Below are 18,837 nucleotides of genomic sequence, written 5' to 3'. Positions count from 1 at the left end.
ATTTTGTCCATTGATCAAAAGAATTCTTTTCTTGATACTGTCTTTTTATCTTTTTATTTTGGAGAGACATTTTTATATTTTCACTCTACTTTTCTGAGAGGAATTAAATATTTATTGTTTTGATATATATTCATTTAAATTCAATTGGATAGACATTAATGTTTGCATGTGCTGCCATGTCACCCTTGGAAGCCTTAGTTTCTGTGCTATTTTTTAGGGAATGGAGTCCTCTGTCCAGACTTTGTCATACACTGTACTTTGCAGATTGCTGCAGCATGCAAGGGCATTCCTGCTGAGCAAGAGCATCCAGCCTGTAAGCCTTGGACAACATGGTCTGGGGTGGAGCATCCCTGCTCATGGCAGGGGGATTGGAACTAAGTGATCTTACAGTCCTTTCAAACCCAAAACGTTCTACGATTCTGTTTCATTGGGTTTGTATTTTTGTTGACTGTTTCCTTTATATCTGGCAAAGTGTAACAACAGTTTTGCAGCTTTTTAAACTGTAGTTTCCCAAAAGTATAATTTAAACTAATGTTAAAACTATTTGGAATGCATTTATGTGGCAAGGTAGATGCTATTTTAATTTTACCTTTCTCTAATTTCAGTTTCTTCTGAACACTGAAATTACATTTCCACTTACCACTTCTAATTATTAATCCTGTGATCCACTAAAACATGGGTTTTCCAGAAGAAATCTTGTTAGGAAATTCCAGCATCCCTGCAATTAGTGGTCTGGTCACTACCCTGCGAACTTTGAGTATCTTTGCTGCTGCAACTGGCAACAATTGCTGTTACTCTTGTGCTACATTAACCCATATAATGATATAATGTGGCAGACTGCGGAAGCAATAGAAATCCCTTTGTTTTGAAGTCTTGGATGCACATATTATCTGGCAATAGCAACACAGGCTAGGAAATTTCTCGTCTTGCTAAGGAAGCTTAGAATTTCTAATGTTTTTTGCTTACTTACAAAATTCCTCAAGAGGTATTTGATTCCATATTGATGAATTGCTCTTTATATTTGAATGAGATTGGTATTATCCATTTTCTTATTTTTCATGTTGAATAATAAAAATGCACAATTTTTTTTTTCCCTGAAGTGATGCTTCTTTTGAAACACCTCCTGCTATAGGGCAGAAAGCTGAAATTTCAAAAACCAGATAAGCTGTGTACTCTCAGAAATGTAAACAAGGCTTTAATCCCTTTTATAATGTAGCAGATATGTTGTGTTGGTTTTAATTACTTCATCTCCTAGATAAGTAAACAGTTTCAAAACTGTTTTCTTCTCAACATATGAGCTAGATGCAGTATTAGGGAGCTTGCAGCAACTCAAATAAGGGTGTGATTATATAGAAAGCCTGAAAAGAGTTGTGTCCACATCATAAATATTTTAAATAGATTTAAAATTATTTCAAGAGTCTTTCTTTAAATAATTTTACAATGAAAGATAAACCATAATTTTATGCTAAATTAGTTCATATTATTGGAAGAAACAATATTACAAACCACAAACAATAAATTAAATCCTCTGAAAATGGACTTTAGTAGTTACCAAAACAAAATAAACAATATGTTTGCATAATCAGGAAAGAAATGTTGAAGCCAAGTTAATAAATGAGTGTTGCTTTCAAACCTATTCAAATATTTTACTTTTAAAATTGGCTTTTACATAAATATTGAAACTTCTAGTGTTTAAGCTATACTTTTATGTTGTTACTTGATACATAAAATGTTTTGCTTACAAAGAAACAATCACTTGACATTCAGCTTTGAATCTGTTGACAAAAATGTATGCATAGAGTTTATTCAACATCGTACTATTCTCATTAATGTATTTATTATTCCATTTAAGAATAGTCATTTTGATTACTTTGAATGCAATGGCAAAGCAAAATAATAATTCAGATTCTTAGATTCTAATCCCCTGTGGGTTTTTTTTTTTTTGTTGCAGTTTGTAGTTTTTGCACTGCCTTTCTCCTTTATAATGTGTAGGATCTACTATATTGGTGGATGCAAGGACATGGGGATTGTAAAATCTTTATTAAGAGCATTAATGATGGCAAACACTAGAGTTTTAGGAAAGTCATAGTTGGGGGATACTTGAGGTGTTCATTTGGTTAATTTTTTTTTAATCCTCATGCTCAAAACATGTTTAATCCTAAAGATTTAATTGCAGACTAAATTGTAGGGGGAAACAAAGATCTAAGAAAACTATCCAATTTGTGGACATTTATGTAAGCATTGTTAATTCACTGTGCTTATATAAATTGATCTTATATAAATGACATTTTTCACTTTTCATGGTTTACATACTGAGTAAAAAATCAGTCTTAACTCCTCCACAGTGTTTGGTGCTCTCCCCACCAAGCTTCTTTTTTTCTCTAGCAAAAGAACTAATCTCACTTTGTTATAATTTACTGGTAAATCAGTGGGTTTACATGTAAGGATGCAAGCTATATTATCTTCAGTAATTACTTTTGAAGTCATAGTGCTAGTTTTCTTGTACAATTCAGTCTTCTGAAATGATCAGAGAAGCATCTGGTTGCAGCCTTATTTCACACCAGCTTTCTAACAGACAGAGAAACGCCTTACGATGCCTGCAGAGTTTCAATAAACAGCATAACTCTTTAAGAGGTATTATATTTGGTTTGCTCCTGAAATAATGTTCTTTATTATTCTTCCATTTAGATTCCTTTGCTGAATATCACTGTAGCTAATCTACTAGTGCATGTTAGTGCAAAAACTGAGAAGTTGTGGAAATAGAAGCTGGAAATTTTTGGAAAAAACCTTTATGCATCATGAAGTAGGATTCCTAACTTATGAATAGAAATAAATCCATCTTATGTCTCAGATCATAGCAGGAATTTATGTTCAACGTGTATTCTTTTCATTTATTTGAAAAATACAGTATTTACAACTGTAATTTGCACGAAGAGAGACCTCATCTTTAAAATACGCTATGCATTTTCTCTAAAAGAAGTAATAATACAATTGCTACTTATTCATACAGACTAGTATAGAACAGGACCCAGCTACTTAAAATTAAATAGTAAATATAACTGGTGATGACTAGACTATAATCTAAAAAATGAACACTTTTATATGATTTTTGGTTTAAAAAGACCACGCAAGTAGAAGTTTAGTTTGAACAGGCAGTTGTAATGTATGCGTACTGGCTTTCAGAGATCATATAGGCAATTTCTCTTCACTGCTCATTTCATTAGTTAAATTCAAACCAAGCAGTAAAAATGTTCATTTCTTCATGTCAACTAATGTGCAAATTGCTCAACTGAAGAAAAGCTGAGTGAGCAAAGCAGAAAAGATGGAATTTGTCTTAGAGATGAGAGCGAAGACTGAGGACTTAAGATACGCACAGTATATCATAAAAGCATATCACAAATTTATGTTATATCACCTCTTTTCAGTTCCAGTCTGGGGTGAGTTACATCCCTTTCTAAAGCAGAATTTAAGAGCATTGGAAGGTCTTTTTCATTGTTTCCTAGGGATGCAAGTAAGGGGTGGACTCTTATGATTTAAGTACCACTACCTACTATGACAGTGGGAGGGAGTATAAAAGCAGGGGCAGGGATGCGGGTGCCATCTTCCTCCTTCTAACTGTGCTGACATTAAAGATTACATCTGTAGTAGAGCAGAAAACGGCCATTAAAAGGTTTCAGAGGAAGGCTACAAAATCTCAAGGCTGCAAAGACATTGCTTACATAGAGTTGCCAAGTCACCCCGTTTACTTGGAGAGCAAAACCAGCTGGGGAACACATTCAATTAATAATGTTATAACTGAACTTTTCAATGTATTGAAAGGAAATAAATATGCCAGGGGTGCCTCGTATGGAGCACAGAAAGAATGCAATCTTTTTGCCCTTTTGCTTTAGTAGAGGCCTTACTGCAGGAGCATGATAAAACTCTCTCCTTAATAACTATGCAAGAGGCATTTGCAATAGCACTCAGACATACCTTGTTTTAATGAGCTGCCTGGTAAACTGCCTGTAGGGTTACTTCAAGTTGCAGTTTTACTCTATATCTTCTTTCAGCACAAAGATGAGTCCACTGTCGCCTTAGCAGATTGTTCCTATACAAAAGCTGTTCTTTTTTTTTTAACTCATTGTCTCCACTGTGTCAGTAAGTCATGCACTTTCTTTGGGATCCTCTTTCCTTTAAAACACCTCTCTCCAGGAGATAATCTTTGTGTGTATGCCTTCTCAAAAGAGTAGGCACAATCTTCATCCTTTCTAATTTCAATCTTCTTTTCTGAAGACTGATCAATGAAACAAACAAAATAAATAACTTGCTGATACGGTTTGCCTATCAGTAGGATCTCCAAAAAACAGAAAAGGTTTGAAAACAAAACAAAGCAAAAAACTCAGCCCCCATCCTCAAAACAAACCTGCAAACCTGCAAAACTAAAACCTAAACCAATCAGATTTATAGTACATTTATGTAAGAGATTTCTGGTGAGCAAATAGTGGAGGTTTGAGTTGCCAGCATTCATGGTGCCAGCAGGTGCAGAGGAGAGCCACGATATCATCACTTAGAGACACATCTAGGGGTGCATCAGTTTCTGGTTTTCCTGGGCACATTTAAATTCTTCTCAGCTCTTATTCAAGTTGTTATATATTGCCCAACCTTATCTCTACTAAAACACCTTAGGAACAGAAACAATAAGTCAGCGACCCTTTACTTGGCCATGAAGAATAAATTAATGAGTGACTGAGTGTGTATCATGGCTTCATTCTGTGTTGGCCACTGAATCCTTGATAAGAGACCAAATTTAAAAAGGAGGATTACCAAATATCCCTCTGGGTTTTTTTTTTTCTGATGTACAAGATAAAACGTCTTTTCCAGTATAAAAATCCAGGTTATGCATTCCTGTTGTCATGAAAGGCTCACCACAAGTTGGCATAAGTGGCTGTGAATGGGAAAATGAGAAGACACCAGTCTGAGAAAAATCTGCAGTTATTCAAACGGTCAATGCTTAAAAGACTTCAGTGATCTAAAGTAAAGATGCGTTATGTAGTGTAGGACAGAACAAAGGGCTAATTTTACAATTTTACAGTTGCATCTTTAAAAGCAAAGCAAATTAAATGCATTTCAGAAACATTCAAGTCATCAGAGCAGCCACTATCAGGACCCCAAGGGATGATTCCTACCTACCATTCTTGGAATGTTTATAAACACCTCTTTGTCTTAAAGAAACCTGCAATCCTGGATGATTCTCATTTTCTTTCATTGCGCTCGTACTGACTTTCATTAGTACTAATTATCCTTTTTAGTGCTTTATTTCAGATGGCTAATACTTGCTTTAATGAAAGCTGCATAAATTAACTCCCTTCTGAACTGAGAGAGAAGATTGGAAGATCTTTGGAGCAAGAATTATTCCTTCTTTTTCTATGTAAACAGTTCCCAAGTGTAACTAGCCTTTCTTATCTTGGTCAAAGGCATTGCTGTATTAGAAACACAAAGGCCTGCATGCCATTGCCAATGTATGATTTAATGTAGCTAACGTGGTGCAGAGGGAATTCTAAGTCTCAAGCTGAGGCCATGGGAGATGCTACATTGCAACTTGGCCCCTATAATAATTACAACAACAAATTTTATTGTGCAACCTACTTTAGCATTGTTGAACAAAACATGACAAAAAAGCATTATGTTTTGTTGGCTTTACTACTGTGACATTTAATATAAGAATAATTTAATCCATATTCCTGCTGTGACTTATGTTTTACAATTGTAACCCATTCTCTCTACATTAAAAAATAAATGCTTACATGTAAAATAGGTAAATATATTATATTTTACATTTACCTTCAGAGCAAAGTAAACACGTCAAAACTAACAGCTCCCAGTGCTTTCATTGCTAAAACCCCCATAATCTAAAAAAACCCATATTTTATTTGATTTTGATGAATATTTATGTTCAGATTCTTAAAAGTAAGCAGCGCTAGTAATAATTCCTGAGGATGCATAGTAACAAGCAGGGTTAGAGGAATGTTATATCAGTTTTATCTCAAAAACAGTGCACAAAAAGAATTTATTTCAGCTGATTTCTATAATAGGTATGGGAATAACAGTCACAGACCTCCTATCCTTTAACCTCCAGCCATTTATACTGAATATAATACTGAGTATAATAAAAATGTGTTTGTGTGCATACGTGCATATACATAAACATTGACAATGCAGCCACCATCTTACACTGTGGCAGTGCTGCATTGAAGAGAGACTTTCAGAACTGAGCTTCTCAGTAAGTGCAAACATAGAAATTAAGTGCTGCAGGGGAGTGAGGAGCAACAGTGAAATGAAGCACAGTTTTCTTTTAAGTCTCCAGTCTGGAAATTCAGGTATCATAGTCATATCCACAGCCATGTATCCCTCTCATTAGCAGTGAATAAACTGGGCCACATGTCACAGAGGATTAAGTACAGGCCATAGCACAAAAGAGCAACTAGAAAACAAAAGAAAACAACTTGCCCCCCATTTTTTCCAATTGAAATCATTTTTTGAGGAGCTGTGCTTAGCTTGAGCCTTTGGAAAATGCCTGTAGCAGCTGGCAAATGGGACGAAATTCAATTTGCCCTGAATTTAGGTCTCTCATTCTTAAGCACTATCAGGAGCATTAGAATGCCGAAGCTCCCATTTGGGTCATTCAGCAAGGTTAGGGACGGCGGAAGATAATCAGTGGGGTAAGGGGAAATTAAACAGCCCTGTACTGCAGCCGCATCACTGCAGTCAATGGCTGGGAAGGATTCAGGTCTCTCCCCCAAGATCTGGCAGCCCCTCAAGCAGAGGGTGTCCCCAGATCCTGCACTGAATCCTCACAGGGGGACAGGATCAGTGCCCACGGCAGTGGGTGCCCACCTCTGCTCCCAGCACTGCCCCCCTTGCCTCTCCTTAGTCAATAGCATGCAGAAGTCAGGGCTTCATGCCAAGGACTGATAGACTGTCACCAGTTAACAACTGGAATAAACCTAATATACACACTAGGGGAGGTCAAAATTTTACAGTCAAGGGACACTTTTTAGGAGGGAAGACCTCTATTTTTATTCATTTTCCTCACATGTATATTACCTGCAGGACTCTATTTGAAAAGAATACATTTCAGATGGAAATGGTAGGCACACAAATACTAGAAAAATATTATTTTATTAATTCCTATCATTAGCTGACTCTTCTTTTGCACACACATGGGATAATGCAGTCTTTACTAGGCTATAAAATTTTGATTTGGATGGCTGCTTGCATCATTTGCTAAGTAAGTAGCTATTCAGTATCTATTTTTCTCCTCCTTATTTGACCTACGTTCTCATGGCCCATTTAGTGTACACCTTATATTTAACATTTCCTTTTTCTTTTTTTTTTTTCTTTTTAATGTTTTTATTCACCTTTCTGGAGAACACCCTGACTGGCTCTAAGCCTGGCAGTATGGAAAATACCCACAGCCCTGATAGTTGGCCTCTGGGGCACAAAGTAATGGAAAAAATCACATAATTCAAGAGAAAATACTGCTTTGATTTCTATTATTTGGCCATCCTTTAGAACGAACGAATCCTGAGCTCTAACCTCAGGTGCTTGACTAGCTACTATAAAATAAAAAAGCAGTGTTTCCAGTAGCCTCAGTTCAATCTTTTTCTTTTAAATTATTGACCTTCATTTGATAAGTTTTATGAGAGTTTTTTTAGATGCCTAAAGGTGTTGCTTTGATTCCTAGACTTCCTTTTCACCAAAATAAAATCCTATTAAAATTCTTCTGGAAGGCCTTGAAATATTCTATTTCTATACTCACCAGAAATATTACTGAAAATGTTGTTTTAACCCTAATATAGGTCATCTGTGAGAGACAATATGCTGATGGGATCGTTAAACTTGTTGTTATGACTGTTGTTAGATACAATGACTAGAGAAAGTGTGAGACCTGAAGCCATAGGGAATGTTAGAATTGACAACTAATTTTAACTGTGTACATGACTACCAGCTCTATCTGCAGGATGGTACACCTAGGAGGATGTATATTTATGTAGAGAAATTGAAATTTAAAAATAGCTAGCTATTAAGAAACAATAAACCCCTGGTGAATAGAATTTGAATATAAATATTTTTAGTGTGTTTTTGCCTGCACCAAATTACTAAACCTTTATGCATTGCTATATATTTTCTGAAAAGTGTGAAGAGATCATTTCTCTGTGTGTTTGCAATCTGCAGTATATAGGGATGAGCTAAGTCCTGATTAGCAATGTTCTACTGTGTAACTATAGATCAGTGTAGGAGTAAGAAGGAAGACAAAGACCTTAACACAAACTGCAAAATATAGTAACAATTGCTTCTTTTTTCATGATGCTTGCATTATTACTTAGCTTTTAAACCTCTGTGAAATACGTACCTCAGAAATTTATTTCCCTACAATTTATGTATTTTGCAACGCAAATTACTTGAAGTCTAACATGTTTCTAATACTTTTTGGATTACTAGTAGTGGAAAAAAAAAAGCAGTGGGATTGGATTTATTGGAAAGGACTGAGGAATAGCTATGAAGGGTCACAAATTAGACTGACTGCAGAAAAATTATATTCAACAACATCCAGTGATTGCTCTGAAATGGTTCTTCATGAGGCTAAATTTAAAACAGATTTTTTAAGACTCAGGAAATAACTAAGAAGGGCAAAAATGAGTGCAGGAAAATTATTTTCAGCAATGAGCAATGATTGCGGTGGAAAAGGATTCATTGTGACACCAAATTTCAAAAAAGAACTCTTTTTACCTTTAATTTGTGATTGAGGGGCTACTGAAGGTCTTCTGTGGTAGTAAACATATGGGTCATGGAATTGTTGGGTGTCTCTGTCGAAGCTATAAAAAGCATGAGAGCTATCCTTCCAATCCCAAGTATCCATGTATTTTTTATTTAACATTTAGTGATATCTCAGTATCATCACAGATCAACTGAAACAGAAGGGTCTAGTAGCTTGATTGGCATTATTCTACTCTATGATTCCTGACCCTAAACTTAATTCAGTTTAGCATAGCTGTCTTTTGTAAATTGGGTTGATGTCCTTGGCTTGCTCCTTCTTACAGCACTGATTTACAGCTATATATAGTAACACATTGTGCAGTGGGTTGCTCTTGGCTGGACACCAGGTGCTCACCAAAGCCACTCTGTCACTCCCCTCCTCAGTTCAAAAGAGAAGAAAAAACTACAACCAAAGTCCTATGGGTCAAGATAAGGACAAAGAGAGATCACTCATTCATTCCCATCAGGGACAAAACAGGTTCCACTTCGGGAAATCAGTCTAATTTATTACAATCCAACTGGAGTAGGATAATGAGAAATGAAACCAAACGTTACAAACACCTCCCCCCAACTCTTTCTTCTTTAGGGCTTAACTTCACTCGTGATTTCTCTACCTCTTCACTGTGAGTGGCACGGGGGATGAGAAATGGGGATTATGGTCAGTCCATCACATGCAGTTTCTGCCACTCCTCCCTCCTCAGGGAAGGACTCCTCATTCTTCCGCTAATCCAGCATGGGGTCCCTCCATGTGAGTCCTTCCCACAGCTGCCGTTCTTCACACTCTGCTCCAGTGTGGGTCCCTTCCATGGGGTGCAGCCCTTCAGGCACAGACCACTCCAGCCTGGGTCCCCTGTGAGGTCACTAGTCCTGCAGCAAACCTGCACCAGCACAGGCTCATCTCTTCACAGGTCCTGCCAGAAGCCTGCTCTAGTACAGGCTTCCCATGGAGCCACAGCCTCCTTCAGGTATCTCCCTGCTCTGTGTGGGCTCCGCCATGGGCTGCAAACACACAGCCTGCCTCACCATGGTCTGCACCATGGGGGTGCAGGGGAATATCTGGTTTGGCACCTGGAGCGCTTCCCCTCCTTCTGCACTGACCTTCTTGTCTGCAGAGCTGCTGCTCTCAGATATTCTCACTCCTCTCTCCCAGTTTCAATTACTGCTTCTTAAATATGTTATCCCATATGTTATTATACATTGTCAACACTTCATCCATCCCCACATCCAACAGATTGCACACACACACAAAACTAGTTTCTCCATGCTTATCAACAAACAATTAGTAATAAATATTGTACCAAGGCTTCCGAGAATAAAAGGAACAGAACTTGTGTAAGCTATTGTAAATGTTATTAGAAGTTAAATAACGGCTTAGGAGGTCCACAAACAAGGGTCTGTGGCATTTAACCTTTTTTAGTTTCTTTTTATTTCTACAAAGCTGTTAAATTTAGAAACTCTAAAATTATCATTCAGTCCTCAATGCACGATAATAAAACTGCACCACTTTGAAAAACGTGGGCATTTTTCAGAGTAGCTTGTCTTATTTTCCATCTTACAGGGAAAGGAAACAGGTAGATCCTATTAGTATGAAAACTGTCTCGCAATCAAAACAAAGATGGCTTTTTCTATAAGTAAAATAAAAAAAAATAAAATCTTTTCTGAGTTTTTTTCTTAAACAGATAAAATTCATTGAATTCTTACCAAGATAGATATTTGTTCAAACAGATAAAATTCTTCGTCTAACTTTATTTTTACACAGAGATTTTTTTTAAAGAAATACATTCAAATAATTTAATGTATGAAATTCTCAAATCATTTCAGGTATGAAATACATGCTGTTGAACTATATGTCTCACTTTATTATGAGGGAGGTGAGGCAATGGAATGGGTTGCCGAAGGAAGTTGTGAATGTTTGATCCCTGGCAGTGTTCCGCCAGGTTGGACAGAGCCTTGAGTAACATGGCTTAGTGTGAGGTGCCCCTGCCCATGGGAGGGGGTTTGGAACTTGATGATCTTAAGGAGTGTGCCCTCAGCAAGTTTGTCGATGACACCAAGCTGTGTGGTTCTGTTGATATGCTAGAGGGAAGGAATGCCATTCAGAGGGATCTTGACACGCTTGTGAGGTGGGCTGATGCCAACCTCATGAAGTTTAACCATGCCAAGTACAAGGTCCTACACCTGGGTGGGAGCAATCCCAAGCACAGCTACAGTTTGGGCAAAAAGGAAATTCAGAGCAGCCCTGAGGAGAAGGACTTGGGGATGTTGGTCAATGAGAAAATGAACATGAGCCAGCTTCGTGTGCTCACAGCCCAGAAAGCCAACTGTATCCTGGGCTGCATCAAAAGGAGCGTGACCAGCAGATCGAAGGAGGTGATCCTGCCCCTCTACTCTGCTCTCGTGAGACCTCACTTGGAGTATTGTGTGCAGTTCTGGTGTCCTCAACATAAAAAGGTCATGGAACTGTTGGAACAAGTCCAGAGGAGGCCACGAGGATGATCAGGGGACTGGAGCACCTCCCATATGAAGATAGGCTGAGAAAGTTGGAGCTGTTCAGCCTGGAGAAGAGAAGGCTGCATGGAGACCTCATAGCAGCCTTCCAGTATCTGAAGGGGGCCTACAGGGATGCTGGGGAGGGACTCTTCATTAGGGACTGTAGTGATAGGACAAGGGGTAACGGGTTGAAACTTAAACAGCAGAGGTTTAGACTGGATATAAGGAAGAAATTCTTTCCTGTTAGGGTGGTGAGGTACTGGAATGGGTTGGCCAGGGAGGTAGTGAATGCTCCATCCCTGGCAGTGTTCAAGACCAGGGTGGATGAAACCTTGGGTGATATGGTTTAGTGTGAGGTGTCCCTGCCCATGGCAGGGGGGTTGGAACTAAATGATCTTGAGGTCCTTTCCAACCCTAACTATTTTATGATTCTATGATTTTATGTCAGCCTAAAACTAGGATGTAGTTTTCCTAAAAGCTAGTGTCTTTTATAACATTTTTCTTGTTTTATTTCCTAATAAAGAGGTCATATCTAGGTACATTTGCAAAGCACATAGAAGCTTTTAAAGTCCATCTCTACTAAAAATTAGTAAAACTAAGGAGATATATTTAAATGTCTTTTTAAGTGAGTATGCATTTAAATGCTTTACTGACATTTTGCATGTTGCAGTGTTTTCCTTGAGGTCCCAGACTATGTCAAAACATTAAGCACAGGCACATTTTGACGCTAATAATGTCCTGTAGTGCTTATAGTTACTTGTGCTTAAATGATTACTTGGATTACTCATTACATTGGTGGAGGACTTTTAATTTGCAAGACAAAGAAGACACATCTTACAAGAATTAAGATAGGGAAAAGTATCAGTTCAGTACAACTGTTCTGAATAAAAACAATCAGAAATTAAAAATTGGTCATTAATTTAATCTAGGAGTAGTTCCAGGAGGCAGGAGTAATATAAAATAATGGAGACATGATGGACAGATACTTTGTAAGTAAAGAAATAATAATACCCAGCCAAATTTAATCCTAGTGGTTTAGGTGCTAAGTAGCTATTCATTATGTATTTTTCTCCTTCTCATTTAAACTACATTTTCATCCATTTAGCATACACTTTACAGTTAACTTTTTATTTATTATTTATTCTACTTATTTTACTGTACTTCAGCTATTTACAAATAAAACCCCTAAAACAAAACTGAAAGCACTTGACAAGTGTGATCCACCTCACCTTGGTATCTAAAGCAGGTGTGATAGTGGTCTAGAAGTTCTTATTGACCATGGGTACTTCTAGAAACATAGAAAAATTACTCATATATAATTGTTGACTTGGTTGTTATCTTTGGCTAGATGAAGTGAATCTCTCCTTAATGCCATTGTGTGGAGCCTTAGGAGGAAGGACATCTCTACGCTGAAATGTGAATGTCTGAAATGGGTGGAAGGTAACATGGGATCAACTTTATGAAAACTAATACCAGTGGCTGTGGCACCCTGGCAAAAACCAAAATGTTTAAAGAAGTTGTAAACAAACTATTATGTGCAAAAGTCTAAATTATGGAATTATGTTCAATATAAGAATGTGATTGTTTTGAAATAAAACATAATGCTTGCTTAGCATATTTTTTATAATAAAAAAGTTTTATAAATATGCAATGTAATGTTACCAAATAAAAAAATGCAAAAAATAGCCCAACAAAATTAAGTTCTTTTTCATATAGGACCTTTTCACTGTGGGCATTGCCCTGTCTCTGTGGTGGCTGTGGACACTTGCATGTTTTGGGTCTGTCCATTGCTGTTACCTGCCTCCACATGCAGCAAACTTATTAGCTAGTATAAAGCAGAATTTTCACAGGATTTGGAGATAGACAGATATAACATCATTATATATATAAATAATATACTTTAGTTTCACCAGTTATCTTTGACACTTCTAATCTAAAAGCTGATAAACATTTATCTCTTGTGTATCAGAATGACATGGCAAGGACAGGATTTCTGCTTCTCCTCCTTCAGTAATAATGAAGACAGAAATTTCATGCATCTCACTCCCAGACAGCACTGGGTAAACCTCAAAGACAACTGAATATATATGGTGAAAGAGAGCCCCCACTTCTGTACAAACAAGATCCTAATGAAGATTAACTTTGGTGGTTTTTTTTTCAGATCCTTCTTCACTCTCCTGGCAAGTTGCAGAAAATTCAGAAAGAACCAGGAAGAAGATATTTCTTGTTCATAGTCACTATAAAAGGAAGCTGTGTAATCTCCCTGTTTCTCTGAGCTGTTTTACCTGTAAGACCACAAATACCTTGTAAGAATATATCACTCAATCATTTACTTCCAGGCACTGTTTTCCCCTGGTGCCTCCAGTGCCTCCAGTTTATCTCCAAAATATTCTGTTTATTAAAAATGGAAAGTTCTACCTTTGCTGTTTGCACTGTCTGCTCCTTATGTGTTTAGAAAGAGAAACAACATAAGTAAATTAAATAAATGGAAATACTGGTTATGTGAGGGAGATTACATCAGGGTTTTGTTTGGTACATAAAAAAAAAAAAATAAGCAGAAAGGCAATTATCCATCCAGTCCCAAGAAAATGTTTTATAAAATTGTAGAACTGGTACAGGCACTGGATTCCTGTTCTGAAAGGAAGCAAAGCATGAAAGTCTGCCTACAAGTTAGTAGGCAGATAAGTATTTCAGAATCTATGATTGAGATCTGTCGTTCCACCTCTCCCTTCAAAAAATGACATAGTACAAAAATAACTTTCCTGTAGAAGTACTGATGATCTCTTCCAGGAGAATATCAAAGAAAGAAAGCCTTTTGTTTTTTCTACACTTAGTGTCTTCAATTACAAGTAGTGTCTCCAATATCTTTAAAAGCCACCTCTAAACCCCCTTCAAAACAAGTCTGTGAGCGAGAAGTGGAAAAAGTTCTTCCAATGTTGAATGCTCCATTTTCTGTGCTGTGATCTTTCACTACCTAAAGAAGAAGGCAGGCAAATCAAAATAATACTAAATACTTAATGCACTTAAAAGAAAAATCTGTCTTGGCTTCTTAGCCAGTAAGTTTCAGATGTGTAGAGTGGCAGAACTTGTGCTTTGCATTCAGCCACCAAACACAGTAATACACTATATAAAACATTGGTCCTTATCCAGTCGTTCTTGGAAGGAACAGTCTTAGGACTAGCTAATTATCCTTTGGTGTGGATCAGGAAAAAGTCTGTATCAGTGCAGACACCAGACACTCTATTGGAGGATACAGATATATTCATTGAATATCAAACTCATTTCTCTATTTCAAGCAATGTGACACATACATAAGTGATAAAAAGGCAGAAAATAAGCTGCACCATAAGAAGCAGCTGGAAATGTGCCCTGGGGAGAACCCTTTCAGGAAAAAGCCAGAATTTGCTTTCTCGTGAGCAGCCTTAGAACTGAGATGATGCAATCTGGACCAACTAACCTCTCTAGGCATTACAGGCCGGAAATGGGCTTATGTGCTTTACTTTCAGATTCAGGTGTTGTCATGGGTTCAGCCATGGCAGTCATGTTTCTCCTTCCTGTAGCTGGTGCAGTGCTGTGTTTTGACTTCTGGGCTGGGAGTGGTTGCTTGGTGGTGGGCATGTTTTGGGGGTGTTTTTGTTCAGGGCCTTTTCTGAGCATGTGCTCCAGCCAGGGGGAGGAGGGGAGGCCGGGAGGAAGGAGAGACAGGACACCTGACCCAGGCTAAGCAATGAGGTATTCCATACCATAGCACGTGATGCCCAGGATGCAACTGGGAGAGAGAGAGCTGGAGGGGTAGAGCTCTAGAGGAAAATGGAGGAGGGAGCACGCGGTGCTCGGCCAGGCAGGGTGGAGTGAGTTATGGGTCGGTGGCTGGTGGGGTGTTGTATTCTTTTCGCTTGTTATTGGCTGTATCATTATTATTGTGTTATGCCTTAGCTATTAAACCGTTCTTATCTCAATCTGTGGGGGCTACATTCCTTGGATTCTCCTTCCTAACTCTCCAGGAGTTGGGGGACTTGGTTTAAACCACGACAGGTGTAAAGTTAAAAGAGCTTTATTCCATGAGATGTGTAAGAGCAGAATATTCCTTCAGGAATAGGCAAAAGACTTGGCTCATATCTCTCTTCATGACTGAAACTAAGTTAGTATAAAAGGATTGTGAAGGGATAAACCTCAGTGATTTCAATTGCAATCACATCACCCTTCAGGTCTTTGTTTTGGTGTTGATTTAAATGTAATTGAAAACCCTTCTCAGAAACATAGTTGTGAAACATCTTAGAACAGAGATCAGTCCTGATATCAGTGTTTGGGAGAGGAATGATAGTTGCCTACTCTAAAGGAATAAATAATTTGCTCTTCACACTGAGAGTATGGTAGAAAGAAAGACGTACTTTTGTTGGAGGTTCCATTCTTATATTCACTAGAGAAAAGGCCTTGACTTTGTGTAAGTGCTGTTCAACAATATGCAGAACATCCCTCTATTATTAACACTGTTCCCAGCACAAGTCTAAAACATAGCCCACACTAGCTACTGTAAAGAAAATTAACTGTATCCCACCCAAAGCCAGTACAACAGTCCACAAGGAGAGAGTCACATTTCAGGGATAGTGTGTTAGACAAATTTACAAGCAATGATTACACGCAGAGATCTATATCATTGACAATATGAAAGAAAATTGTATTTCTTTATTTTCATAAGAGTATGCATCTTAAATCATGGAATATGCAGGATCAGTAACTTTTCGTCTTTATTTGAGAATCACTGACTGCATTAAACATCCAGAAAATTTGCATTGAATATCACATCATAATTATCTTGAGAATTGTAAAACCAGATCAAATTTCTAAACAAAAACAAACCACATCAAAATCATAAGAAGTAAGAGGAAATAAAATGCAGACACAGGCAGTTATCTTGTAAATGACTTTAATAGTTATGAATACATCCTCTCTGTGTAGTTCTCTAAGCTACATTGTTTCCACTCAGGTTTATTGAAACAACCTGGTTTCTTAGAAGGCGAATACAACAGCAGGGAGCATTTTTATAATCATTTCTTTCTATTGAAAATACTGTTAAGAAGCTTTGTTCTGTTGTTTTGTGTGTTCATTATGATTACATCCTTCTGCTTCTATGTTCTTCCTCCTTTCTTTCCTGTAACTAACAAGCAAAACTAAACAATAATTTACACATAAACTGTTGGATTCTTCAAATATAAAACAGCATCACTCACCCAACGGGTTCAACAGGAGAAGTAACTACAGTGCAGCATGAGCTCCCTTGTCAATTTATATTTCTTTGCAGTTTCCAGGACACTGATATGAAAGGCTGCATGGGTTTGTACTGACAATGAGTACATCAGGGTAGTCTATCTATTCTTTCTGCAGTATGCCAAGAAAATGAAAAGGAAGAAAACCTTAAGTGTCGAGGTCAGTCTTTTGAAAAATGGAAGTAACAAATTTTACATTTTCTGGTGGAAGCCTGGATTAATTATAAAAATTTATAGTCTGGGATGACTGCAATACTCCAGTCTAAGAAACTGCCTTTCAGAAATAAGACACAATAGTGTAGAATAAACTCATCTCTTGGTTACTCTGCAGGATTACTCACTGCTTTAAACATTGCTATTCCCAATACTGACACAGAAAACCTCCTATTGTCTTCTGCAGGAGCAAGATAGTATTTTTCTGTCTGTCCTGGTTTGAGCAGTAGCAGTCATTCTTCTTGGTAGCTGGTGCAGTGCTGTGTTTTGACTTTTGGGCTGAGAACAGTTGCTGATAGCAAGTATGTTTTGAGTTACTGCTCAAATGATTGGTTTGTCCAAGGCCTTTTCTGAGCTCATGCTCTGCAGGGAGGAGGGGAGGCCGGGAGGAAGGAGAGACAGGACACCTGACCCAGGCTAGCCAAAGAAGTATTCCATACCATAGCACGTCATACCCAGCATGTAACCGGGAGAGACCCGGAAGGGCTGGAGCTCTGGGGGGATGGAGGAGGTGTTGGTCGGTGCTCAGTCAGGCAGGGTGGGGTGAGTTATGGGTTGGCAGCTGGTGACATGTTGTATTCTCTTGTTATTGGCTTTATCATTATTATTTGTAGTAGTAATGGCAGTAGTGATTTGTGTTGTGCCTTAGCTATTAAACTGTGCTTATCTCAGTCCATGGGGGCTACATTGTTTGGATTCTCCTTCCTAATTCTCTGGTAGCTGGGGGAGCAAGGGGGGGGAGGGAGTAAGGAGCTGTGTGGACTTGGTTTAAACCACGACACTGTCTTAAATTCTCTGGGAGAGAATACCAGCGTAATCGCACTATCAAAATTCAGCTGTGACATGATATTCTTGTCTCCCTAGTCATGACAGGTAATACAAACTGCCCAAATCACATTCCTGCTTTGAACAGCTTTCTCCTGGATCTAAATTATCTCCAGCAAATGCAGAATGAGTTTAGGGACTGAGCTGCTGTTTTGAGCAAAACACTATTCTGGGCAGTTTTGTTTCAATCTTAATTTATATATAAGGTGGTAATAATGTTTATTAGATTCTGAGTGACTGATACCATAATCAAGCAATTCTGCTTATTGCTTTCATTTAAAGTCCTGCCAATTGCTTTTTCCCACTCATTAGGAGGCCATTATGTATGTTTTTCAAATGTATTCATTGGCATGTGAGCTGTGCTTCATTTTATTTATTTATTTTTACTTACAATGGAGACAGAATGAGACAGGGAGAATACTTCTTTCAAATACCCAGTGTTTGGATGAGTGTTTTGCTGCTGTTAGAAAAAAACATTTTGGAGAGGGAAGTATATAACTTCTAAAGTAAAAGTTCAGCTGAAGATAAGTAATGTTAAGAAAATGCAGCAATGTGACTCGTTACTTGAGTCAATCCCTTGAACTGTGAAGTTTTGCCTTCTAAATTATTGAAACCTACTTCACAGGGGCAGTTGATGAAATGGTCTGAAAACTTGAGTGAAAAATGAAATAGTATCAAGAATATTGTAAAGAAAATCACCCAAGATAAAGCCAAATTGTCACAGTTCAGTCAGGAATTGAGAAACTGCATCTAAATATTTCCAAAACTTATTGAAAAAAAAGTCTTAATGAAAAAAGTCTAGGTTTTGAACATTTATTGTAATAGAAAAATAGACTGGTTTCTGTGCCCAGGTAATAGGAAAGCACACCCGATTCATGCAGCAATTTTGTATTGGTTTTGGTATTCAATTAACTATTGCTCTGTAAAAACCACAGATGTGAGTAGGAGTCTTGGATAAATAAACTGTCCTGCAAAAATCTGCTTCCAGTATTACACATCTATAATAAAGTTTTCATAACCTTCTTTGTTGCTGGAAGTTTCAAATCTTCTACATCTACTAAAGTTTAAGCATTCTAAACTGTTCCACAGTCCTCTGTTATAATGATCTCAATTCCCTTCAGAAAAACATCTTTTATCTAATCTTTAATCTCAATTTCTTTTGTTGGTAAGGAGGTTGTTCCACAGTATTGTGGAAAGGTTTTACTGACATCAGTAAGAATTGAACTGAGCTTAGAAATTCCCATTT

This window comes from Melopsittacus undulatus, chromosome 5, assembly GCF_012275295.1.
Source record: "Melopsittacus undulatus isolate bMelUnd1 chromosome 5, bMelUnd1.mat.Z, whole genome shotgun sequence".
Classification (NCBI taxonomy): Eukaryota; Metazoa; Chordata; class Aves; order Psittaciformes; family Psittaculidae; genus Melopsittacus; species Melopsittacus undulatus.
This window is presented reverse-complemented; position numbering follows the sequence as displayed.